Genomic DNA, 27,627 nt, shown 5'->3' with positions numbered 1-27,627 from the left:
ATCTTTTACATGTACCTGAATTAGCAGCAGCTCAGACAGATGAGACATCAGTTTAATATCTGATGTGAAGTATGCCACCTTAGGAGTGCAGTAGTCCTGGTAATGCTGCATGAATCAAAGCACCTGGTACAGGGTTAGAACCCACAGACCTCTGATCCCAGCCTTACAGCATTAGGTGTCTTTTGCAAACTTTAGGCGCCATTTGCAATGGATGGAGTTTGTTTAGTTTGGTGACAATGCTGCAGAGAGTTGCTTTCTCAAGGTTATCAGTGCAAAGGGAGTAAGGAGATTTAGAAAGTAGTGTTACAAATATTTCTGCTGTTATGCAAAGCTGTTTATAAGTTTGCATACATATTGCTGAGAAGAAGAAGCAAAAATCAATAGGATCATCATCCCCTTTTGCAACAGAAGAACTGTTATCAGAGATCAGTCATCAGCAAGGCTGGATTAAGTTCATGTGTCTGTCATTCTCTCCCAGTTTCACTTGATGTGCTGTCTTAAGACTCTCATACAGTTAATCAGTACTAAAGCTGTAAACGTAAATGACTTTGAATTAACTGCATTTGCTAAGAATGTATGGTGTCACGCCACAGCAAAAATGAGTCCTTTCCAAATATTTCAAGTTTTGAAAGAAGTGAACTGTAGCTGCTTCTGTCTTGTGGACTATCCTGCCATCACAACTATACTAAAAGCCTCAAATGGGTTAATGAATACAGGACCTAAAATCAGGTTTGGGGCTTTAAAAATACAGTGATAGAAAAAAAATGTGTTTTGAGGTTAGTACGTGAAAAAAAAAACTTGTTTCCATCTAGAATATTTTACTGGTGTATATTTGTCATACTACTGAGAAGGCAATAGTCCGATATATTCTAATTTCTCCTTTAGGCTCTCAGTGTGACTTAGCACCTCTCTAAATGTGAATGTTTACACACAGCCTAATGGCCTAAGGAAGCTGCATGCACGATTCACTGGTCATCATAATGTTTCTCAGTGTACTGGAGTTGTACTGTAAACAAGTTAATGAGTGTTGATGCACTGCACGGTGTTTGCCTCTGTGAGAACAGCACCATGCTGGGAATGAAATGGCAGTGATACAGTGACCATGGCAAAAACTGCTAGTCATTAACAGAAGACATCCAGCAGATTACTTGCATATTCATATTAATATCCTAAAATACATCTAAGACACAAAACTCCACTGATATTTTCTTTACTGTAATATCTTCTTAATAGTCCAAAAGGAAAAGATCGTATTCTTATAATGTGTGTTGTCCTCCTGATTATCCTCTCTGATAATACATGACCATTTTTCATGAGCCCTGTTTATTATCATTTTTGCTTCTAGAGAATTGTTTACATCTAAACTGTGTTGCTTTTTAAAGCTGTAGCAACATAATTGTACACCAGAGCACAGATCGTCCCTATGGCAGAATGAATGCTAATACAACCCTTTCTCAGAAAAGAAAAAAGAATAAAGCAAAATGGACCAGCTGTAAGCCCACCTAACCCACCAGCTCTGACAGAAGTACAGAATGTTGTGACTTGCACCCCTGGATTGTTGGAGTATATGTAACAATGTGAGCACCCCATGCTTCATCTTTCTGGTGTGATAATGATGACACCCTGTGTTAGCAGCTTGGTGAGAGAAACCTACAGTATTTGGGAAATGTTCAACTGCATAAGGAGTACATAATAAAACATCAAGCCACAGAGAGATTCCAAAAATGCAAACCATTCACCACTTGCCATTTAAGGTTTGGATTCTAAGTCCCAGTTACCCTGTGTCACATTTGGGCTTGGGAGAACCTCTAGTCCTGGAGGGGGAACTGAGCTAAGTTCCTGAATGGCCCCTTTTGACCACATGCCTAGTAACTACTTATAAAACTTTATGAACAAAGTGTATAATCTGTCAGTGCACCCAACATCTGGTAAAGCTGTCATCTGCAGGTTGCCTACAAGTATTTTTTTTTCACCCTGCTTCTGATGATAAACCTGACCCTTTAGCTGATCACACTTTTAAGGTTTATGGTCTATCTTTGGTCAGTCTAGTAGGATATGTCTATGCTGTACATACATATTGCCAAGAATACTAGTTGATAAGCTTGAAATTTTAGTCCTGCAGATGTATCAGAGGCAAACATATTAACCAATAAGGTCACCAGTGACCGTCTTCATGGCAACCTGCTTATAACTGGCTTTTCACTAAATTTTTCTACTCTGACTTTAACTGACTCCTTCCTACAACTGGCGTTTATCCAGTGTTACCAGTTTTCTATCAGCCTCCCATCAGTGTCAGCTACCCTTCTCCTTCAGTGGACCCCATTGCTAAAGTCCCCCATAACTTAGACTTCCACTCTCACTTAAATAGCTGTACTGATAAATCAGTCCCTATGTGCACCAAATGTAATTAAAATTTAAAAACAAATTCCTATGGTGGAAATACCCTTGTAAATAAATTATTTGAGAAAATAAATTACTTTATGTTCATAAGAAGGCTCATTGAACCACTTTAACAGCTTGCTTAAAAGTAAAGAGCTTAAGGGCACCATTACATAGTTCAAAAATAAATACAAGCTTAAAATAGCCACTGAAACCCAAAATAACTTCCTGTAACTATGTTAGGCACTTAAGAACTAATACTCAGTAATATTAAGTGCAGGTCCAGAATAATGCTGACCACACTGCCTTGAAAGAAATAGTATGTTAACAGATAAATGTGGAGCAAATTTTACTCCACTCAAAGTTATAACTATTCCACAGATTCCGCAGTCCCACTCCCCTCCACCCAGCCCTCTCAAAAGACAAGAATAGCTCATCCATGTGCTCTTATAACTTACCAATTTGCCTTATTTTCATTTCTGAATTAGGACTGTCTGAACACCTATGTTACTTCTTTAAACTAAGCCTACTTGCTGTTACATTGCTAAAGCCTAGAGAACAACCACTGTCATGATGTTATACAAGGGTACTCCAAATATGGACGCTGGTAACTGTAGACCTATTGGTCTTACACAGCTCATATATATTGCTATAAAATATATTTTATCAGATCTTATTAACATGGATATTGAAAGTCTCTTAACCCTGAACCAGAGGTATAAGTAGGGTTGCGAAAAAGGGGCAGCTGCTCTGGGTGTAAGGTGTTGGACGTCACAGTCAATGGTTTCCTGTTGCTGTAGAGGAGAAGTATTTTTTTTTTATTTGGTTCTCAGCTTAGCGATGACCTTTCTTTTGCTCCCCTGTTTTGGTGAACTACACAGGGCACAATATAACTTAGCTACTTGCCCTAGACTCTCTTCACTTTGGCTTTGTCAAAGGCAGGTCCTGACTCTTTAAACTTGTTAATTTCTTTGAAAAAGCCTCTAAAGCACTAGATACAGGTTATGCATTACATACAGCATATCTATACTTGTCCAAGGCATTTACTACTATTCCATATACAGGGACTACTGGCCGACTTTTAAATCTAAATCTACATCACATGTTGTGTGGTAGATAGCCAGCTGCTTCTCTGACAGAAACCATGTGGCTAGGAACATAGGTGCAACTTCTGAAAGGAAAATAATTATGAGTGGTCTATCATAGGCCTCGGTTTTCAGTCTTTGCCTATTTGGCAGCTACTTTTCAGACCATCAAGCCAACCCTCTTGGTCTGCGGTTATAACTGTAGATTGGGTGTATTCCACTGACTTACAGTTACTCCAGAGTGGGTTACACTATGTTAACAAGTGATGCACATACAATGGTCCCAATCTAAATGTAAAAAATATAGTTTAGGCCATTTTGGTGCATGAAACATATCCACATCATACCATATAGGCTACAAACCTCTCAGACCAGACCCTGTCATAAGGGGGTCTAAGAACTCTTGTTGATAATCCCTTATCTTTTGATCATCATGTTTCTGCAGTAGTTCAGAACACCTTCTATCAGGCTCATCTAATTTCCTAAGATAATATTCTCTGTATTCAAAGAAGTCTTAATTTCCCTTTACTCATTTTTCACCTGATAGATTATTGAATATAATGCCCCTTTTTGCCATGCATTTATCTAAACATTACACTTGTCCTGAGAGGCCTCAGATATTTCTAACTATAAATATCATTGTCTTTGAGGCCCTCAGTAATACAGACAGACTGATAGCCCACTCAGTACACTTTGTCTCTTAGAAGAAAAACAATGCAAAAAAAAAAATCCATAATTGAATCAAGAAAAGAAGAAAATAATGCCTACATACAACACATAGGCATACTGGGAAAATGTCATCCCACCCCCGAGTTCTGTGGAAAAAACAGCATTTGTAAAACCCAACTCTCACCCTGATTGTATCACTAAACCAACAGATGAAAGAGATATGCAAAACACTGGAACCATTGATCATCACCCCTGATCTGGTCAGTAAACTAGAGACAAGAGGAGACTGGCAAAACAATGAAAAAGTGATAACTTAACAAGGCTACATTATGTCATGTTCCCCGTATTCATGCAGGGGATTCAAGTATCTTATCCTACTAAAATTGCCAGATACACCTTATAGCTTAGTAGCCAATTAAGAGGACTCCATTAAGTCTTTATGACTGATGAATGTAATGAGTCCCTTCCGTAATCCGGCCCAAATGCTCCCTACCTTATGATAGAAGGGCAGGTGGTCTGAACACCTATAGCACCTCAGCCATTCATGTTGTAACTGAAGTGGCACCACTCTCTCAAGTTCCTCAGTATGACTAAGCATGCAGATATTATAAAAACTGATGAGCATTTTCTATAATTATGCATCTGTCAGTTTGGGAGTATCATGTTATATACACTGGTCATGACAGACCATCTTAAGTATATACTAAATCACATTTCAGTCCCTCATATAAAGACCTCTTAGAAAGGCTGTACTTCATCAGAATCCCACATCATATAGCACAAATGGCTTTCTTTACACAAACACTTTCGACATTCACTAACAAAACCATGGTAGCATCAACTAATTTTATAGTGCAGGTATAATAAATGTTATGGCACAGCCTGAAACAGACAGATTTAAGCCTTGATTTGGGTGTATCATGCACAGCATGCTCTGCTCTCCTTACCATGTTATCTGGGATGATATGCCACTCCTGATCCCATGTTGGCATATTGTACCTAGCATTAGGTTAGCATGGTTGCTTAATACTTGTGTACAAGGCACATTATACAACACATCTTTTAAGGTTCAGTTGTCTGCGTGTCATGCCTGTCATTCTTTAAAGGTCTTTATTTGGGAGTGGTGATGTTATGGTCATTTGTAAAGGTTTGTCCAACAGGTACCACATCATCCAGTTTACACCTATGTGAGGACATCTGGTATCGAATCAGTTGGCTCCGTCATTCTACCATCTAACTAGGTCACTATTTCTGTGTTGCACCAAATTAGACCATTCTATTACACTCAGCTGAGCATCCAACTTATAATGGCAAATTATTCAATATCATTTTCCTCTATCATTACTGACGTTCAGCTTTTCTATGCTTACTCCTAAAGAGGACTGTCTTTTAACCTTTGAGCAATGTTATTAGTATCCAGGAAGTGGATGACCACAGCTGAGACTGTGAGGGTCATCAGCATATCTGCCTCCACTGTAACCAACAAAAGTATATCAAATACATCCCAAGCTTGTGGATCTGAAGATAAGAACAGGGTCTTTTGCCTTAACATAATGCACCCATACATCTATTGCATTGATTTCCCACTCACAAGTGGGAAATGCCAACACAAAGTCAAGATGCGCTTCTTCTTCCCTTTCACAGAAACTTAACAACTGTTGTCTTATTCAAAGGTTTAAACTAGCTAGGTCCTAGCCACAGGGGATACAGAATGTGGGGAAGTATTTTCATTTTAATCCATCCATCCATCCATCCATCCATCCATCCATCCATTCACAAACCCATTTTCCCATTTTTACATATGGGGTCAGGGTATCATTTCAACAATGGAAATCATCTAGAACCAAGATTTACACTGCCAGGTGGCTAGCCCTGCCATGGAAATGACATTAACTAACCCCAAAATAGAAGCCCTAAGTGGCTCCATTTTTCAAGCTCAGCAGTTATGTTCTTTTATTTCATTGAAATCCACTTTCCCAAGTAATTAAATCCCAGGAGGCCCACTGTATCTCATGTCTGTTATAGACTATATAGCAATGCTCACTCTAAAAGGTAGTTGGCTTATAATATGAAAACTTCCTATAGACCTTGATAACTACACAAGCTCCCTGACTGATTATTCAAGTAGTCTTGCCAACACAACACTCTGAAACATCCCCTGCCTCTAATATGCACCATAGAAGAGGCTTTGCAGTTGAGTTAAACAAGAAAGGAGATGTGGGGCAGACTTTCTCGGCTCTGTTTAAGAATTTTAAAAGGAAGAGGTAGAAATGTATGCTATCAAGGCCTATGGATGAGGTGTTCCTATCTTTTGAGAAGGCTAAGAAAATTGTTACATCTTATTCAGATGAAAGAGTTGTAATGCAAAGTTCAATTTAGGCAATAAGTATGGAGGAACGACTATTAAACCAAAAACTGTAAGGCAGAAATCGGGTATCAGACATTTAAGCTGACTAAATGCTGGCTCTAAATCTTTGAAAAAAGTCATCAGTCATAATGAATCACTTATGAAGTATATACAGATTTGACCCTATGTTTGAATGATGCAATACCTGATGTCACACACATTGATTTATAGGTTCCCTGATGCTTGCAGACCTCAAGAATAAAGCCCTAATAATCACAGTGGATAATTTTCCCAAAGATGTTTTGTGGTGGTGGGTAGGACAGTTGGGATGTCAATTTTCCTAAAGTAATTTCTGAATTCCATTTCCCAATTACACCCTCTGATATCTTGCACCTGGGGTGGCTGCCCCTTTTGCCTCACCCTAGCTATTCTTCTGGGTCATTGCAAGTCCCAGGTCCATCCTCACCTCACTCTCCTCTTTTTTGGCTTCTTTGAAACTTTCTATACTTTGAGGCTATATTACAAACTGTATACATTTAAAAGTTAAAACTTTCCATTGGTAGATCTGATGAAGTCTTCAGGTGAAAGAACTTATCTTACAATAAACAAAAACTGACTCTCTGAGAAGAAATTGAAGCCTCAGACTTCTCCTGCTTTTTATTTATTTATTTTTTGTTTGTTTGTTTTATGTAGGGATACGTAATCATAAATTATTTGCTTAGCTGTTCTGCATTTACATGGCTTTGGTCTGGTGAGATCTGCATTAACAGGCTGTGCACCTAAATATCAAAAAGGAGATGATTTCCCAACGTTAAGGTCCTAAAGACATTGATATAGAGGTGAGCACCAATTCAGAGCTGCATATTACCAGGAATTTTCTGTTCCATATCTGAGGAGCAACCTATCATATTGGGCATAGCAATTTCTGTCCTTCATTTTTTAAAAGCAGTCAGTGTGATGCTTCCAAAAGCAAGGTCAAGTCTTCTTTCATACTTCAGTTTGTTTGTGCCTGGAAAATAATGCATCAGTTTTCAAATGCAAATCCTTAATCAAAAACTTATCTTTAACCATGTATTTCTATGCCAGTGTTTACGATTTGCTGACGTACAATAATTAAATAGCATCTTTCTCATTCCAGTTCCTATCTCATCAATTACCTTTATTGTAGCTGTGAATCTGTCATGTGTTCTTCCTGCTTCAAGAAACTACAAATTGTGCAGGTTTTTTTCAACACATTGGCTATTGTCTTTCAAATAGGAAATAAAGGTTATGTCCAGAACTATTTGGTCTAAATGCATTGGTCACAGCAAAAATTTGTCAGTGGTTCACATGTTTTATGTGCTGTTCTGTTTGTACTGTTTTTATCAGGATATATTTTATATGCATTATATTACTCTGATTGTATCTATCTATATATATTTAAAGTAGCTATACTGTGACTTAATGTAGCATAACACAACGTAATATAATAGTACACGTGGGGGAATATAGCTAAAGTTATAGCTATAGATATAGATATACTATAGCTATATGAAGAAATATAGGTATAGATACAAATTAGTGTGTGTGTGTGTGTGTGTGTGTGTGTGTGTGTGTGTATGTGAAACTATATGCACTCGCACTCAGATGTGTAATAAGTATAAAAATAAATTGCAAGAAATATTTTCATATGAGAAATCTTTCAATTGTACAGTGCCTAATGTGAAGAGAAATGTGTTTTTTTAATAGTGAAAGTACTCATAACTTTGTTGTTTTCAATATAGTTCAGCTTATCTGAATCACAATATAACAATGACAAAGCATGGATTTTCAAAGTTGATTTCTGTACTGAAAATTATTGTTGCACCCCTTCCTGGATTTTCTCAGACCAAAAGCTTCCTTTCCTGTTTCACAACTTTTGTGATCATGTTTGCTTCATCAGCAGTCAATGCAATGGTTCCAAAGGCAAAAGAGGTACAGTTGTTTCAAGGTCATCTTCTTTTATACTTCAGTTTGCTTGTGCCTGAAAAATAATGAGACAGCATTTTAAATGCAAATCCTTAATTGAAAGCTTATCTTCCAAACTCTCTCGACTTAGAATTTATTTCTCACTTTATAAGTTTATTTAATCATCCTAGTCAAAGTTCTGTTATCACATTAAACAAAATTATATAGAGACAGTGTACTACTTTTTTTAAAAGAATCCCTAACACTGAATGTGAGACAACACTTTCAGTGTGGAACTGTGAAGAATGTGGGCTTTTTAGGAGTCAGAATGAGGAATATTCCTGATAATGAGGTACCTTTGAGAGGTATGCTGATAGCAGCTTGTCCCACCACAGGATTATCATCATAAGGGTGGCCTAAAGGTATGGCTCCAGTGTACAGGGATCCAGGGGGTGAAATCCCACAAAAGCATCCAAAAGCAGTCCGTGAAAGTATCAAGAGTGCGAAATGTGTTCATGCGTACAACCTCAGTATACTGGACATTGTGCTGCTCTCACTGGCTAAAATGAGGAGGGAGTTAGGGTCATTAAAAAAAAAATACTGTGACTGTGTGATGGCTGGACTCCTTGCTTGTCTTATCCCTGCCTCAGCCTCAGAATATTTTATTGCCAAGTTTAGTAGAATCATCTAGGCTAAAATAGAGGAAAAGGCTTATTGGTTGTCAGTGAACAGATGACAAAAAATAAAATTAAATAAAAAAAACAACAACGTAATTCTCAAATTCTAAATTCAGAATGTAGGGAAGTGGTTAATGTTTATTCCCTAAAAACAAAACATACTAAGTAGTTAATATCTGTTTTGTAAAAACATATTTGTCTAAGTGGTTTATTACTGAAATGTATCCAGCACCACACTGTTACAATGGGACTGTCTTGCTAATGAAACAGCATGTTAAGTAAACTGATGGTTTGTGCAGTTTAAGCCTTTAGTGTCATTCAAGCATGTATTTGGTACATTTAGTCAAACACAAAAATCCCAGATCATAGTTGTCTAGTTTCATAGTTGTCTGAATAGTTAGCAGCTTAGGTCATGATGAACAAATATTGTTGCACAGGGGTTTGTTTCCCTTCATATGGCAATGTAATTCCCTTTCACATTCAGGCAGATGATTAGCAGGTCTTATATGGAATTGTAAATAATATCAATATTTTGCAAGACAGATCTAAAGAAATGTCCTTCCTTTGCCAATATAATATGAGTGTATTAACTGTAAAGGTTATTATTCTTGAGATTTTCTGAGGGGTTATAAAATCCCAGTTGGTAAAGCTCTAATTGTATCAAATCTTTGATAGCTTGAGAGGTTTTGCAAAACGTTCTCCTTAAAATCAATACTTCTAGTCAATTCAAAGATGAAACAGCTGTGCAAAGGTTTTTACCAGAACACACAGATCGATTTGCATTAACTAAGTTTTTTTATAGAATGATTACATCAGGGTCTTTAACATTATGGAGATATACACCAATATTGTGGAAATTTTAAATATACTTACTGTTTTACATCCATTTTTAATTTCTTTATTTTATAGATGAACAAGTTCAGAATGCTATGGATGTCCATATAATTTAACTAATTAATTTATTCATTCATTTACCTTGATCAGAACAGTAAAAACTGTAGCCTTTTGTACTATAAAAATAGTATATTCCTGTATTCCTACATGTGTAGGTATAGCTAGACATATGTTATTTATATGTATCTCTAATTTAGTGGGTGATACGTCAAGAAGTTCAGATGACTTATCATAAATGTTGCTGTGATGTAAATCGATTATTACTGGTGGTTACTTCTTTATTAGCATAACTGTAAAATATTTTCTTTAACCCCATAGCTAATTATTATTCAAAGCTTGTCTTAATTTTTGTAATAATGTAGAAATGTTTAGAGATCTCAATTATTTATTCAGTGTTTTTGTAGAAAAGAGCATGTGTTGTAACTTTAAGAAGCATTTAAAAGAGAGGGCATGTACATATAAATAGAGGGCCTGTGCAGGCAGCAGTGCCATTTTGAGGGAACATCCAGAGTGTTAACATGTAAGAGTGCAGTAGTCAGTCTGTTTTTAAGTTTGTTTATGTTTAGGTTACTAAGCCTCAATCCTTATGTGTTTGTATATAATAAAGCTGCTCTAACCAAACCCACAACTGTTTGTCTGTTCTATCCTGACTGGACGAGCGACATGGTGTCAGAACTGGGATAGAGAGTATAATTTCTTCAAACCATGAGGTACAGAGTTAATGGTGAGCATTGAGCAGGTTGGGTAATACAGTGCTCAAGCAATTAAAAAAAGGCCAGAAATGAACTACAGGTAACCAAAACTCTCATAAATGATTTATTTTGTAAACAGAATGATACAAAGTATTTGCAAAGCACAAAACGCATTATTAATCAAACAAGTAGCACAAAACACATTATTAATCAAACGAAAGGTGCAAAACATATTATTGATTAAACAAAATATTCAAAACCATGATATTTGATAGAATTATCAGAAATACTTATGTGGGTGCTCAGAGTTACTTCTGACTTGCATAATGAGCATGTTAAAAGTAAAACAAGCATGTTTAAAGATAAGCAAGCACAAGAAAAGTATAACGAGCATGATAAGAGGACAAATTGGTATAAAGAATACAATAAAAGGACAAAATAAGCAAAGAATAGCAAGGCGACTGCATGTTTTTTAGTAAATGACCATGTTTTGACATGAGCTACTATTTTGCATTGACTAAAGCTATTCAGAGTATAACTAGAGTTGTTCAAAGTATTTCAGAGTGTGCAAAATGCTTGCAGTATGTGCTTTATTACAGTACAATTATTTAGAAGAGTTTACTCTGTGCAAAGTACAGTTATTTTGCAAAATACAATCAGAATACAGTAATTTCAAAAAGTTTCTTGTGCTGTGTACAGTTCATTTGCAAAGTGCAGCCATTTCATAGTGTTTCTTACACTGATAAGGAGAGGTTTCACAAAGTATATTGGTTTCAAAGTGCTCTTGTGCTACAGAGACTTATTTCACAAAGTACAGGTATTTTGAAGAGTCTGTTGTGCTATTGGTCTTAATTACAAGTTTTGGGATAAATTTCTGGCATGTGTATGTGTATGTTCATACATAATTCTAAGGGTCTTTATTACTGTGTGTTGATATGGCAGAGGCATTTCGCAGACCCAGTCCACTTGTGTTTGATCATAATATTGCAGAGATTTGGAGAGTGTTTCAGTAGGAATATGATATTTTCATATAAGTAGCTTCTCTGACAAAGATGCGCCTATGAGGGCATTTATTTTGCTTAACTTAGCGGGGTCAGAAGCCATTGAAAGACAGCGTTCATTTGTGCATCTACCAGCAGTATATACAGGACAAGGGGAAAAACGTCATATTGTTGTACAAGCTGAATCAGGGGAGGACCATGACTGTTTCAAATGTAAATTTAGAGAAATGTGTAACCCCAAGACAAATGTTATATGGGAGAGGCACCTATTTTATATAAGAGACCAAAAGCCAGAAACTTTTGCAGCTTATATTACTGACTTGAGAAACAAAACTAAAACATGCAGGTTTGGTGATCTGAAAGACAAGTTGATAAAAGACAGGCTTGTATGTGGTGTTAATAATGCTGCAGTGAGAAAGATTTTGCTTCATGACAGTGATTTAACATTAAGCAAATTTATAGAGATTTGTCAGATACGTGAGTTTACAGAAAGGCACACAAATATGCTTGCAAGTGATAAGAGCATGGTTTCAGCAGATTTTAGAGCAAATGTAGACAGCTTGCAGCATGTGGCTAGCAGACACAGGCCTAAGCAAATGGCAGCTGCAGCCCCTGCAGGATTTCCAGGTAGAGCCCGTAACTTTCCAGCAAGTTCTTAGACTAGCTTAGTAAAATGGACATGCTTAGTGCAGCATAGGGGTAAGTAAGCAAAACCCAAATCAAGTCTTATTGTTAACTGTCGTAATTGTGGTGCCAGTCACGAGTCTAAAAGAGAAATGTTTAGCATTTGGTCAGTGATACCACAAGTGGAAAAATGGAACCACTTTCAAAAGTTCTGTAAATCAAGCAAGCCTCATTCATTTATTAAGAAAGGTCACTCAGAAAAAACAAGTTGATTATATAGAAATCTGTAACTCTACTTTCTATGCAGATGGTGTATCAGTGGTTGGTGAAAAGGTTAATGCAATAGATTTGTTGGCAAAGAACAAAGTGTTTTGTACTGTCCTGATCAATGGTAAATCTACAGAGCTCAAAGTAGACACTGGTTCAAAGTGCGGTGTTTTGTCAGCAGAAACATTTGCTAGATTAAGAGGTGGTGAACAACTTAATTTGGCCAATTATGTGAAGATTGTTGCTTATGGAGGTGAAGAGATTCAAACCAAAGGCTGTGTAGAGCTTTCATGCTGTTCAGCTGGGAACAGTTACAGCTTGCAATTTTATGTAGTCAAAAGACCTGTGCAGTCATTATTAAGAATTAAACTGCTTTTTTTTTACCAAAGAAGTCCATCATGTGAGCACATGTCCTAGTTCCAGTTTCACCGATGCTATTTTCTCAGAGTATGCTATTTAGATATTTTTGAAGACAAGCTAGGCAAACTTCCAGTTGAGTACTTAATGAAATTAGACCCAGAGGTGAGTCCAGAGGTCAGACCAGCAAGAAAAGTTACGATAGTTATGCAGGACAAAGTCAACGTCAAGTCAGATAAAATAGTGCGACAAGGTGTAATTTGTCCAGTCACAGAACCAACTGAATGGGTATTTCCGTAGTAGTTGCTCATAAGAAAAGCTCAGATGAAATCAGAATATGCATTGACCCAAGAGACTTGAACAAGGCATTAAAAAGACCTCATCCTATGCGTTCAATCAAGGATATTGCTACCCTCATGACAAATGCCAGTGTTTTTTTCTGTCTTAGATGCAAAGATTTAATTTTGGCAAGTAATGCTTGATCGCAAATCTTCACTACTGACTACATTCAGTACCCCATATGGTAGATACAGATTCCTCAGGATGCCTTTTGGAATAAATTCTGCCAGTGAAGTCTTTCAGTGTGAAATGGAGCAATTTTTTCAGGTTATCAGGGATCGATAATAGTGGATGATTTACTAGTTGAAGGCAATGGTAAAGCAGAGCATGACAGAAAACTCAGGAAAGTTCTGAACAGAGTGCATGAAGTGAATTTAAAGCTCAATCCTTTGAAATGTAAATTCAGGCTACCAGAAGTTATTTATGTAGGTCATTTATTTACCAGTACAGGCTTACGACCAGATCCTTCCAAACAAACAGCCATTCTTGAGATGCCATCTCCAGACGATGTCCAAGCCTTACAGTGTTTTCTTGGCATGGTTAACTATTTGGGCACGTTTATTCCAGACTTCAGTGAACTATCAACACCTTTAAGAGAGCGGACATGCAAAAATGTTGCCTGATAATGGTTGGAACAACACCAGAGAACATTTGATGACCTTAAACAGAACATTTTCAGTCCACCTACAGATAGTGCGATGTCCACAAACCAGTATTTCTTTCCTGTGATGCTTCAAAGTTCGATGTCGGTGCAGTTATTCTTCAAGAGGGCAGACCAGTAGCCTATGCGTCTAGAACTCTTACCCAAACTGAGATGCAGTATGTTCAAATTGAGAAGGAACATTTGACAATTTTGTTCACATGTTCAAAGTTCCATGATTATATTTCGTCCGAGCTATCCAGATCAAGACTGATCATCAGCCCCTAGTCGCTATTTTAAAGAAACCTATGCATACAGCTCCAGCATGGCTACAAAGAATGATGCTTAGACTGCAAAAGTACAACTTCAAAATGGTCTATACAAAAGGCAAACTTCTTTATCTGGCTGATACCTCATCCAGATCTCCCAAAAATACCACAGAAAGGCTTGCTAAGGAAAAGTTTGACTTCAATGTCATGCAGGTGTGTAATTTTTCTACCACAAGACTTGATAAGCTAAGAGATCATACAAAGACTGATCCAATTTTGCAAAAGCTCAACCACTTCATCAATGTTGGATGGCTATCAAAGCAATCTTGTGTACCAACAGAAGTGCAACCCTATTTTCCTTACTGAGATGAGATGTTGATGGAAGATGGCATCATTTTCAAAGGTCCTCAAGTTATGGTTCCTACTTCCTTACAACATGAGTACATCCAGATTTTGCATTGTGGCCACCCAGGTTCTGAACTTACAAAAAGAAGGACAAGAATACTAGTATTTTGACCTTCTCTGTTGAAAGACATTGATAAAGTGCTTTCATCTTGTTCAGTATGCAATGGTACTAGACCACATTTACAAAAAGAGCCACTTAAGCTATGCTAGATTCCTGAACTACCTTGGTCAACAATAGCCACTGACATTTGAATGGAGCAATCAGAATTACTTAGTGTTGGAAGACTCTTAATCAAACTGGTTTGAGATTAATCTGCTACCTAATCTAACATCCAGTACTGTCATTACTAAGTTGAAATGTCATTTCTCAATCCATGGCAGACCACACAAAGTTATTTCTGACAACGGTACCCAATTTATCAGTTAGTTATTTCAGAAATTTGCAAAAAAGTGGGACTTTATACATGTTACTAGCAGTCCGGAATATCCCCAGCCTTGCTGAGCATGCAATACAAAGTGCAGAGCAATTACTAGAGAGGTCAAAGCATGACAATACTGATATTTTCCTGAATTTGCTTAATTTCAGAAATATACCCCGTGACAACTTACTTGGCTCGCCTGCACAGAAACCTCTGTCTAGGCAAGCCAGAACAACCTTGCCTATCAGTTCCAGTTTGTTGGTGCCCAATGCTAAAAACACCAGAGTAATCAAAGTTCAACTATTCAGAAAGCGTTCATTCCAGAAGTACAGCTATGATAAAATGAACAAATTTCTTCGTCCATTGAAAGAAGGAGAGAGATAGTGAGGATGCAAACGGCTAAAGGTTTTGATCGAACTGGTCAAGTGAGAGGTATATATACCAAGCCAAGATCCTACTTAATGCAATCTGAGGGTATAGAATACAGAAGAAATTGCAGGCATCTTCTTCTGGTGTCTTAATAGATACCACAGCATCGTACCTGTGATACAGACTCTAGATTTCAGAGTAACCCAGATGATGTTCCTGTTGAAAGACATGCCTTAGTACCTATTCCCATTCCTAGTGATGTCCAAGATGTTCCTAAAGTTGAACATTCATCAAAGACAGTCCTGCTAAACCCAGTTCTAATTTTTTTGTCACACTATCAAGTCGTATTTCCAGACCTAGTGCAAAATACACAGCAACCTGGCCATGATTGTTTTATTTGTATTTAGTTCTGTACAATTGCATGTCAATGAATGTTGTCATTTTCAGTGCATGACTTATTTCTCAAAGAGGGAGGATGTAGAACAGAGCATGTGTTGTAACTTTAAGAAGCATTACAAAGTGAGGACGTGCATATAAATAGGGAGCACATTCAGGCAGCAGTGCTATTTTGAGAGAACAGCCAGAGTGTTAACATGTATAAGTGCAGTAGTCAGTCTACTTACAAGAGTGTTTAAGCTACTATGCTTAAGCCCTGATGTGTTTTTATATAATTAAGCTGCTTGAACCAAACCCACAACTGTTCATCTGTTTTATCCTGACCGGATGAGCGACAGCTTTGGATAGAAGAGTATTTCCTTACTTATTTGTTGATGCATCTTTTCTTGTTGTAAGCTTTAATGATTTTATTATTCCACCATGGTGGTTTACAACTCTACTTATAAGCATTATAAGATGGACCTTTAGATGTATTATGCATTTCATTGTAACAAAAAATTATTTCCAACATATATATTTTTCCAGCAATGTTGTTCTATTTCTTCTTAGATTTGTGTTATATTTGCCTTTGCACTATGTGTCTCTTACTGCAAGTTATTTCAAACTGGGCTGGTGTACAACTATGAGCTGTCTTTCTTATTTTAGGTATTTGTTGTTAATTTTCCTCTGTGTTAGTTAAAATTATTTCTGATATGTTTAAGAAACAAGTATGAAATGGTTTTACCTACACCACGTCTTTTATTAATTACATTTAGAAACAAACTTTCATGAATATTATTACTGTCATAATGTACTCATTTGACTATGGTATAATTGAAATCTCCAAATGATAATCATTAGCACACTGAAGAGCTCTTACAACAACATCATGTGTTCTTCGGGAGAAATATTTCATGTTTTTTAGCATCTAGTAAAGAATACTGCAGTGTGCCCCATAGCAGCAATAACCAGAATGTTTCTGTAGTTAAAGCTAATAAAACTAATAAATTACTTTTTTATATTATTCAATACTCTGCACCTTGACTTTTTGGATGTATTTTGATAGTTATCATAAACATTTACAACAATTTCATATCACTCTGTTTTAAGCAACATTTCTCTGATAACAAACATCAGTTTTATTCATGTCCATTATTGAGAACAATTACATCAACTTTATTACAAGCTAAGTACAAACTTGCAGTGTTGTAAGATAGTACTGAATTTTATTTTTTCTGTTTATTGTTTCATTGGACAGTGTGTTAAAAATAGTACTGCATGTATCTGCTTATTTATTTGTTTACTGAAAATTGTGAGCTCTCTCTCTGTTCTCTCTCTGTCTGCAGTTAGTTTATTCTTCTCACTTCATTGTTTTTCAGTGTAGAAGTCTTAGCCTAGAGGAATTCTCTGTGCCTTAAAGTCTTAGTCCCTTATCTCTGAAATTATTTCTGCTGAATAGTTGCATACTGGAGCTGTTTGGTTAGCTTTTGCATACCCTACATCAACTTTATTACAAGCTGAGATAAGTACAAACTTGCAGTGTTATAAGACAGTACTGAATTTTATTTTTTCTGTTTATTGTTTCATTGAATATTGTGTTAAAAATAGTACTGCATTTATCTGCTTATTTATTTGTTTACTGAAAATTGTGAGCTCTTTCTCTGTTCACTCCCTGACTGCAATTAGTTTTCCCCACCCACCCTCCGTGTTCTTGTTGTGATATTAATCTTGGTGGCTTTGGAATTGACTGCCCGTCCTGTAAATTTGTGTTTGAACACTCCTCCTGGGCCCATCTCATTTGCTCAGTCAACTGAGTACAGTGAGATCTTATTTTGATTTCAGACACTCCTACCATTCCCATCTGTTAAACCCTATCCCAGCTCTATCCTAGTCTAGTCTAGTCTGATTAGCTCATCCTGCTTAATACAGAGAGAACATTTGAGTAGGCATACCCACTTAGTCCCTGAACTTGTCTGAAGACTGCTGGAATAGGGCTCAGTTCTGAGGTTTTTTTACCAGTTAATTGGGTAATTTGTTCAAATCAGTTTCCTTGTTTGTTATATATATAAAAAAAAAAAACAATTTGCACTTTATCTGCTTTTACTGTATTTCTGTTTCTTTCTACTTTATTACCTTATTTTGCTTTTGCCTCTTCTTAAAAGTACTCAATTGTATTTATTCTGGTGCATTTATTACTGCTTGGTAGTAGCCTGATTAAATTGTAACTGTTATTCTAAGTCTTTTGGTTATTGCACTTGGGCTTCAGACCAGTTGTTTTACATTAAGAAGGTTTGTGGTCTGCAATGTTGTGGCAGGAGAGGTAGCTTACATCCTTCTAAGTTGGGAATTGCTGATTGAAGGCTCAGTGTCTGTTATTCTAAAAGTGTATTAGTTCTGGTTTAAGCAATTGGGCTCCAGGCCAGTTATTTTACATTAAGAAGGTTTGTGGTCTGCATTCTTGTGGGAGGAGAGGCCAGATTCTGCCTTTCTGAGCTGGGAATTTCTGGTTAAAGGCTTACTGTGCCTGCTCATTCAAACTGTTTTTCTGATATTGGTGTGCCTTGTCTGCTGTAGCATAGACTAGATTCATGCCTGATGAATCTAGCTTTGTTTGTATAACTTGAGCACTAATCCAGGCCATCTTTTTGGAGAAGGTTCTCCTGCACCCTAGTGGCAGGAGTGTGCGGTTAGAACTTGTCAGACTGAAGACTGCTGGAACAGGGCACAGTTTTGAGTTTTTTCACTGGTTAATTGGGTAATTTGTTTAAATCAGTTTGCTCATTTTCGATTGTTATATTTAAAAAAATGCACTTTATTCATCTGCTTTTACTGTAATTGTGTTTCTTCCCACTTTAATGCCTTATTTTGCTTGTGCTTCTTCTTAAAAGTACTCAATTGTATTATTCTGCTGTAGTTATTACAGCTTGGTAGTAGCCTGATTAAATTGTAACTGTTATTCTAAGCCTTTTGGTTTAAGCACTTGGGCTTCAAACCAGATGTTTTACATTAAGAAGATTTGTGGACTGCATTGTTGTGGCAGGACAGGTAGCTTACACTCTTCTAAGTTGGGAATTGCAGATTGAAGGCTCAGTGCCTGTTATTCTAAAAGCACATTAGTTCTGGTTTAAGCACTTGGGCTTCAGGCCAGTTATTGTACATTAAGAAGGTTTGTAGTCTGCTCTCTTGTGGGAGGAGAGGCTAGATTCTGCCCTTCTGAGCTGGGAATCCCTGGTTAAAGGCTTATTGTGCCTGCTTATTTGATCTGTTTCTTTCTGAAATTTGTGCGTCTTGTTTGCTGTAGCCCAGATGTTTGTAGTTTATTGGCCATTTTGGGATAATTTATATCTCTTTCATTTGCCTGCTATAAAAACCACATTTGCGCGGTTTTGCGCACTGGGCAGTGCCAGTTAGCTAGGGTCCCGGCTGCACGAAGTCTGCTCTTCAATTTTCCCTTTGAAATAGGCAAACTTTCAACTTAATCACTCAAACCATTCATTTCACAGCCCAGTACTTGCTCAAAACTCATAGCAAGCACTAATTAACCCTAGCACTAGACCCCCTATACTGTCCAGAAGGACAAGGCTTTCTATTCGTCCCTACCAGCTAATCAGTAAAACAGCTCAATTTACCTATTCAGGCATGTCCAAAGGGCAGTTTCAGGTATACTCTCCAGTCCAGCTGGAGAATCTGGGCATTTTGAGGCAATGTTACAACTGCCTCATGTACACAGACAATCCTCTCCTCCTACCACTAAACACTAATATATACGAGAGATGCAATTATACAGCCAAACTGGAGGCAAAGCTCTCTCAACCCAAGACTGGAACTGACAGTCAAAAGGAGAAGGAAAATACTTGCAACACACCACCAGTCTCACATAGACCTACTAAACCAACACCGGCAAATAACACACATAAATACACAAAAACATACTCGGAGGCTCTAAATAAAAATCTTGCAAAAGCAACAGAGACCTCCAAAGCAGACACCCAAGCAACCTCCACACCCCATCACAAACCATGAAACACATACTTCACATAATCAGTGTGCCACACAATCACAGCCCTTAAGGCAAAATAACATACCCAGCACATTAGTAAAAGGTGACTCTATAGTCAGGCAAACTGATATCCCACTAACTAGGCTGGACAAGGAGAAGGTTACAGTTAGCTGCCTGTCGGGTGCCAGGATCCGCCACATAACACAAGCACTCAGGTCCCTCCAGAACAAGTAGAAATATGACTCTGTCATTGTCCATGTTGGTGTGAATACCTGAGACATACCTCCCTGGACTACATGAAAAGAGACATGGAAGAGCTCTCTGATCATGTAGCCCAGGCCGATATGACCCTGAGTAGCATCCTGCCCTCACCAAGAATGATGCCACAGTATCAACAAAAAAATGATCAGTTTCAACAATTGGCTAAGTTTCTGGTGTCATTCAAAGGGGATCCAGTATCTTGTCCACCTGGGATGACATGCTCGATAAGCCATGTTGCTTTGCAAGAGATGGCTTGCACCTGCAACCCTTAGGCTTTCAAATACTGGCCAAGGCTTTTGCCGCCTCCATAGTGCCTTTTTTAGGCAAGGCTGAAAAGACAAACCCACCATCGTAAAAAGCACAAGTAACCAAAAACTGAGGGTAATGCTACTCAATGCCAGAAGTCTAAACCTCAAAATGCATGCACTTGAGGCACTCCTCAGTATGGAATACATTGATATCTGTGCAGTAACAGAAACCTGGTTTAAGGTCCAGAGAGCACCCCAGCACTATCAGGCTATAACTCATACCATACTTTTCGGCCACAGAACCCGGACCGAAACACAAAAGGTGGGGGTGTATCCATATTCATCAAGGATACCCACACCTCCAGGTTAGTGGCACAGCACAATGCCTCAGAAATCATCCATGTGCAACTAACAACGGGCAAAACTGCAATTCAAATTGTAGCTTGCTACAGATCACCCACCATGACCCAGGACCCCCATTCCGCATTTCTGGAGACACTAGAAAATATGAAGGTCCTACCAAACGCTGTAATATTGGGTGATTTCAATTTCCCAAACATTAACTGGGAGAACTACGCAAGTACTAACTCCCTTGCCCAACGCTTCCTAGAACTTATAAACTCGAATGCCCTGGATCAACTGATCAACACCCCCACCACAGGTGACAACATATTAGACCTGGTCATCACCAACATGGGTGACCGGTGTTCTACACCAGAGGTCAAACCCTCGCTGGTTAGGTCAGACCATAAACTAATCACTCTGGATATCCACATTCCACCCTCACTCCCAGTCAAGGAAACCACCATGAAAAACTTTTCAAAAGCAAACTTCACGTTACTTAAGACCAAGGTAGAAAGGTTCACAGCCCCCATGCTAAAGGACAATGCTGTCCAAGCTGCTGAGTCCCTTACAAAGTCACTCTATGAGTACCTGCAAGAATGCATGGATCGTGCTATCCCAAGCAAAACCAAGACTCACTCCTCCAAGAAAAGGAAACCAGTCTAGTGGACCCCTGCCATAAACAAGCTATACAATAGAAGGAGGAAACTAGTGCAGAAAAGAGTAAAATCCCAAGAAGGAAAGACATCCCTGATCAGTATCAGCAAGTAACTACGATCCCTCATAAAGTCATCCATTGCTAGCTTCGAAAGAAAAATTGCCAAGGACTCCAAAGATAACCACAAAGCATTCTTTGGCTTTGTCAAAACCCTAAGTGGAAACTCTCAGATCTGCTTTGAGTTAGTGCAGAATGGTACAAAATACACTGAACTGACTGATATTGCCAACATTCTGGCAGACAGGTTTAGTGCAAACTTTAACCCCCTCTCGCCTCCTAAAGGGCCCATAACCATACCAGAAGAATGTAGTGCCCCGGCAATTACTGACACACAGGTTAAAACAGCCCTATCCAAAGCCAAAAATACAGCTTCAATGGGACCAGATGATGTCCCAGGCTGTGTCTTACATGAGCTCCAAAATGAACTAACCCCTCACCTAAACACACTATTCAAACTCATCCTCTCTACAGGATACGTACCCATAGAGTGGCGCACAGCAACAGTTATCCTGCTCCACAAAGGTGGAGCCATAACGGACCCCGGGAACTATTGCCCTATAAGTCTGACTAGCCTGGTCTGCAAGGCTATGGAGCACATCATAATGGAATTAATTAACCTAGACATTGGGAACCTTCAAACGTTGGACCCTATCCAGTTTGGGTTTGTTAAGGGCAGATCATGCCTCCTAAACCTGGTGGACTTCTTTGAGACAGTTACCAAGGCTTTAGACGAAGGAAAGGAGGTCCATACAGCCTTCCTAGACTTTGCAAAGGCTTTCGACACCATTCCCCATTCTGGTATTATAGACAAGCTCACCAGCCTGATCATAAACCCCTACGTCACGAGATGGGTTGCAGGCTCTAGGTCCGACTCTAAACCAGTTACAAGTGGCGTCCCCCAGGGCTCAATCCTGGGACCCCTCCTGTTTGCTGTATAGTTCATGTATATGGCAGAATTTAATGGTTTATTTGATCAATGTGGTTTTAATTACATGTCTTTGTTAATGAAATTTAATTATGAGAGATTGGTTCATTTAATTCGTGAAGTAGAAGAGTTAAATACATCCATCAAAAATGATTTGCTTTTTTCTCAATGGGAGAATTTATATACCAAGCAGTTCTCTAATGCTGAGTACAATATAGCTAAAATTTACGAGCGTAAGATGAAAAAACTACAAAGGGATTTGGATCAATACAAAAGGGGTACAGCATATATGTGGGAAAAGAATACTAAGAAATATTCCAACTACAAGAAAGAGAGGGGGGAGCAGAATTATGGTACTGACAAAGCGTATCGACAACACAGTTTTGACAGGCGTGATAATTCTGATTTTTTATATGTACCACACAGAGGTGGGGAGAGAAGGTAGACAAGGGGACACAGGTTAAACTCACAGTTCCACCCCTATCCCAGGACACAGTGATAGGGACCTGCCTTGCTGAGTCCAGGGCCATTGCAGTGGATACAGCAGAAGTGTTAGAAACAGACCCTGGTATTATACAGGATGGTATTACACAGGAAGGGATTATCTTTACGTACAGGAATTTTAACATATATAATTACACCAATTACACATTAAATATTGGACATTTTGATTTATTATCTAAGGGGATAAAATATATTCCCATGAAAAAGTTTAATGTAGTAGACTGTATTTGCGAAATTAAAAGATATGTTAGGAAATTAAATTTAGCTGTTCTATTTAAAGACAAAAAAACTGTTGGCAGCTCACATCTCATGGAGACTTCTGTACCTAGTGTTAAAAAGAAGAGTTTGTTTATACCCCCTATGCACTCCACCATCTCCTTGTTTGACAAAATAGTGACTTGACAGATTTATCAGTTAGACAGACGGATAGCTGGACAACAGATCGGGTCTAATTTAACAGTGGAAGAGCGTAGGGTGCTTCAGGAATTAAGAAGTGCTAGTAATATTAGAATTATGAAACCAGACAGGGGGGGGGGGGTGCAGTTATTTATGATAGTATTTTATACTCATGTAAGATACATGAATTGTTGTACAGCTCTGGCAATTATTCTATGTTATCCCTGAATGAAATCAATATAGGTTATAAAAAAATTGATATGTGTATTGAGGATTATTTAATTGATAACAGGATCACAGATGACATCTATAAGTTTATAAAAGTTGCTTACCCTGTGTTAGCCTCTATAGTAGGCATTCCTAAAATACACAAAAGTTTAGAAGCACCCCCTTTTAGACCGATTATATCAGGAAGTAGGTCCAAAACCTTCCCCGTTGGTAAGGTTATTGATGTTTACTTGAAACATGTTTATGCTAAGATTCCACATATAGCCAAGGACTCTTGGGAATTTTTGAAAAATTACCTGGTTTACCTAACCAGCCCTGACCTCATATTTGTGACCATCGATGTCATAGAACTTTTCTCATGTATACCGAAGGAAGATGGATTGCAGGCCTTTGCTTCTAGTATTAGAAAATATGCAGATATACAGTGGGATATGACTTGTCTTCTCACTGATATGATGGCATTGGTACTAGACCACAACTACATCTTATTTGAGGGTGAGTATTTCAAGCAGACCAAAGGCGTAGCTATGGGAGCAGCCTGTGCTCCCATATATGCCAATTTGGTCATGCTTGAATGGGAAGAGAGGACTATATTTAGTAGTCACTTCATGAAATACATCAAACAGTATATTAGATACCTAGATGACATCTATATGATTTGGGATGGTGGTGAGCATTTGTTGACATCATTTCTAGAGTTCATCAATAGCAGCAGTGAATTTTTAAAATTCACCTTTTCTGCAAGTTTGGAAGGGTTGGCCTATCTTGACACTTTTGTGTCTAGAGATGGCAACCAGTTCAAATCAAAAATTTTCAGGAAGAGTACATTTTCGAACAACTACCTGGAATTTTCCAGTTACCATCCGAGGAAACAATTTACTAATATTTATAAAGGTCAACTTATTAGAGCTGTCAGGATGACATCAGGATATGAGGATATGTTGGATGAGGTCAAATTTATCACCACCTCATTTAAGGACAGAGGTTATGACATGAGAGTCTTAGCTAATGTTAGCAAATATGTAGTGAGTAATTGGGGGAATCAATACAAACCATTATTGGGGGAAAAATATAACCCCAGGATAGTAACAGAAACAGACACATTGGTGGTTAAAAATGTCGAGCATAATAATTTCGATAGAACCTGCATTTTGGAATTTGGAGTGCATGCCGGTAAAGTGAAGAAAATACTGATGGACAGCTGGCATATAATATTAGTTGATCAAGACATAGCTCCTATATTAGGGGGTTCTCCCAGATTTATATATAAGGTAGGTATCAATATAAAATCTATTTTGGAAAAGGGTATAACTATTAAGAAGACCACATTTAATAATACTGCCAAATGTGGTGCATGTAAACAATGTCACACTATATTTCAAGGAAACAAGGTGACATTGAATAATTATAAACATACCAGTATCAATTTTTGTGGGGGTAACTGTCTTACTAAAATGGTGGTTTATATTGCGATCTGCAGGACTTGTTCAGGGTTCTACATAGGTAAGACCCAAAGAAGTTTGAACAAGTGTATTTATTCTCATCTTTACAGCATTAGAAAAAAGGATGAAAAAAATGCTTTGTATAGGCATATTAAGCAGTATGGTGAAAATCATTTTTTCAATTTTGGTATAGTGGATATGGTGCAAATTAATAGTAGAGGAGGTGATTTTAATAGTTTGCTACTTTATAAAGAATTATGGTGGCAAATTTATACGGATGCCTCAGTTACACCAGGTTTGAATGATACCATATCTATTAAATCTTACTTGGCTTTAAAATGAACAAATATCTGTACAATTGAATAACAGTATTAATTTGTAAAGTATGTATATATCTGTGTTGGCTTTATTTATCTATCTATTTATTTTTTTTACTAATGTTTTATTAACTGTTATAAGTGTGTATTTCTTTAAAATTCTTTAGAATTCTTATCAAATTGGTGCCAAAAATGTTATTTAAACAGTTGTTTAATCTAATATGGTGTTCTGATGAAGCTTGTTGTTATCAAGTGAAAGCGCTTAACCAGTTTTGGCGTTTTTTTTGGTTATAATAAATTCTTTTTTACACTTTTAATTCGTGAATTCGTTTCTAAGATAGAAGGAGTACTGGACTGGTGTGGTCCCGTTAGAGTTGAATTCCCAAAGACACGGAGGCGTCTTTTTACGAACAGTGCTTTTTGTGCTTCTGTTCTTGTTCTGGGTTTCTTTGCTATATATTTCTCAGAGGTACAGGCAAGCACAGGAGGACTATGGCTGACCAAGTTCACAGATGACTGTAAACTGGGGGCCATAATTGACTCTCCAGCTAATACAGACATCCTCCAGAAGGGTCTCACTGAGACAGATACCTGGTATCAAAATCATGGCCTCAATCTAAATGCCAAAAAGTGCATAGTCATCCCCTTTGGAAAAAAACAAAGTACCCACAAGTTACCACATAGGTTGTAGTTCCCTAAATACAGAAAATATAATAAGGGATCTGGGAACCCAAGTAGATAGTAATCTCTCCTTTGATAATGATATTGCCAAGGTGGCTAGAAAATCCTTCTATCTTGCCCACCTAATCACAAAAGGGTTCGCATCTAGAACAAAAGAGGACATTGTGCCCCTCTACTCATCACTCATTAGACCCATCATAGAGTACCCATTTAGGATGTATCTTACAAGACACCTGCAAGAGCTGGAAAGACCACAGAAGTACCTCACCAAGAGAATTACTGGCCTCAAACAGATGTCCTATGCAGCCCAACTGAAGATACTCCAGCTGTACTCGGTTGCACACCGCTTACTCAGAGGTGATCTCTACCTGACATACAAGGCCATATCCAACCCAGAATTGATGGACATGCCCCAGCTAAACAAAAAACAAATCCCCAAGAGTCACACGCTCTAGGGATCTAAACCTCACCACAACAATAAATAGGACGTGCTAGAGTCCCAGAGACTCCCCATGCTTTGGAACAGGATCCAGTCTACATTAGGCAGAGCCTGTCACTACCATTCTTCATGAGAAACCTTGACGAGTGGATGGGAAACAGAAAATTTGCCCTGGGGATCACTGCAGTGGCTCTGCTGGAAAGAGGCACAGGGAACTAATGGCTCTGCTGGACCGAGGCACAGGGAACTAAGCTAAGGGGGTGGCGAAAGTCAACACATTCTGGCTAGGCTTATAGATGCCCTCGGGCAGATAGCCTAGTACTTACCTATGAACCTAATAAATGCGCTTCTTGCATTAATAAACAGAATGTTACAGACTTCTACAGCTTGAACAAATCTGAAGTAAGATCAAAAGGTTATTATTACATTCATTTGAGGCATAGAAATAATGTATTATCCTTAAAAGAATAGAAGTTAACTATGCTGCAAAACATATTTCCTTCTTCAAAGTTAAGATTCCCTGCTTCCTGTTGATAATATCATCTGTATAGACAACTGTTAACTTCATGGATATAGTCAGTAGATATGGTTCCAGTCCTGAAAATGGGGCTTTTTGATAAACTAATATTGTTCTGATATTGCACAGTTCTTCTCAGATTTTTTAAAAAATTTCTAGTGTTAATTTTCTTAAATAAATAAATGTCCATGTATATCAATCTATTTAACAAAGTCTCATTGATAAGCCTATGATATCCCAAAAGCTGATATTCTCTATGATGCTAAGGTTTGAAAAATATTTCTTTAACCTCATACAAAAGTTGTGATAGGTTCTGTTTGTAAAACGAGACACTTACCATGGAAATCTATAATGTAAAAGCTCTATAGAGTGACAAATGCCTAAAACGTTAAATCTCTGTATTCGTAATTATTATGTGAACTACTAAAGCCACTTTTGATCATTGTACAATAAAATTGCAAGATTTTACTTATACTCTTCCCTAACTTTTATATATTAAACACATTCTAACAGACATATATACAGTGGTTATACAGTAAATATGTCATGTAAATAATGAATGCAGAAGAAAGGCAGCAGGATGTACCAAAGTGGAAGATAAACACATTTAATCTCAGCACTCACAAACACAATTCCATAGTTGCTTTGTAAACAGAAACTTAGAGATTTGGTGTTACAGATTTGTAAATTTGTAATGACAAATTGTTGCATTAGGTGTTGCTCATATTTATCAGTATTGTATTTATCAGTATCATATTTCTCAGTATTGTATTTATCAGTCCTAGTTAATGTTCAGTACAAGCCAAATTATGTTTTTCACACGGTCTGCTACATTGTTTGCTGCTATACAAATGACACTGTATCATGTAGTGCAG

At 37.7% G+C, this 27,627-nt stretch overlaps 1 protein-coding gene across 18 annotated transcripts in view; it reads left to right on the top strand.

The window, feature by feature from the left end:
* Positions 1 to 27,627, top strand: part of KIF1A (kinesin family member 1A) — a 2,189,582-nt gene that overhangs the window by 427,324 nt on the left and 1,734,631 nt on the right. The window lies entirely within an intron of this gene.

The sequence above is a fragment of the Protopterus annectens genome, chromosome 5.part0 (assembly GCF_019279795.1).
Source record: "Protopterus annectens isolate FY-2018-M chromosome 5.part0, PAN1.0, whole genome shotgun sequence".
In the NCBI taxonomy this organism is placed as follows: Eukaryota; Metazoa; Chordata; order Ceratodontiformes; family Protopteridae; genus Protopterus; species Protopterus annectens.
This window is presented reverse-complemented; position numbering and strand designations above follow the sequence as displayed.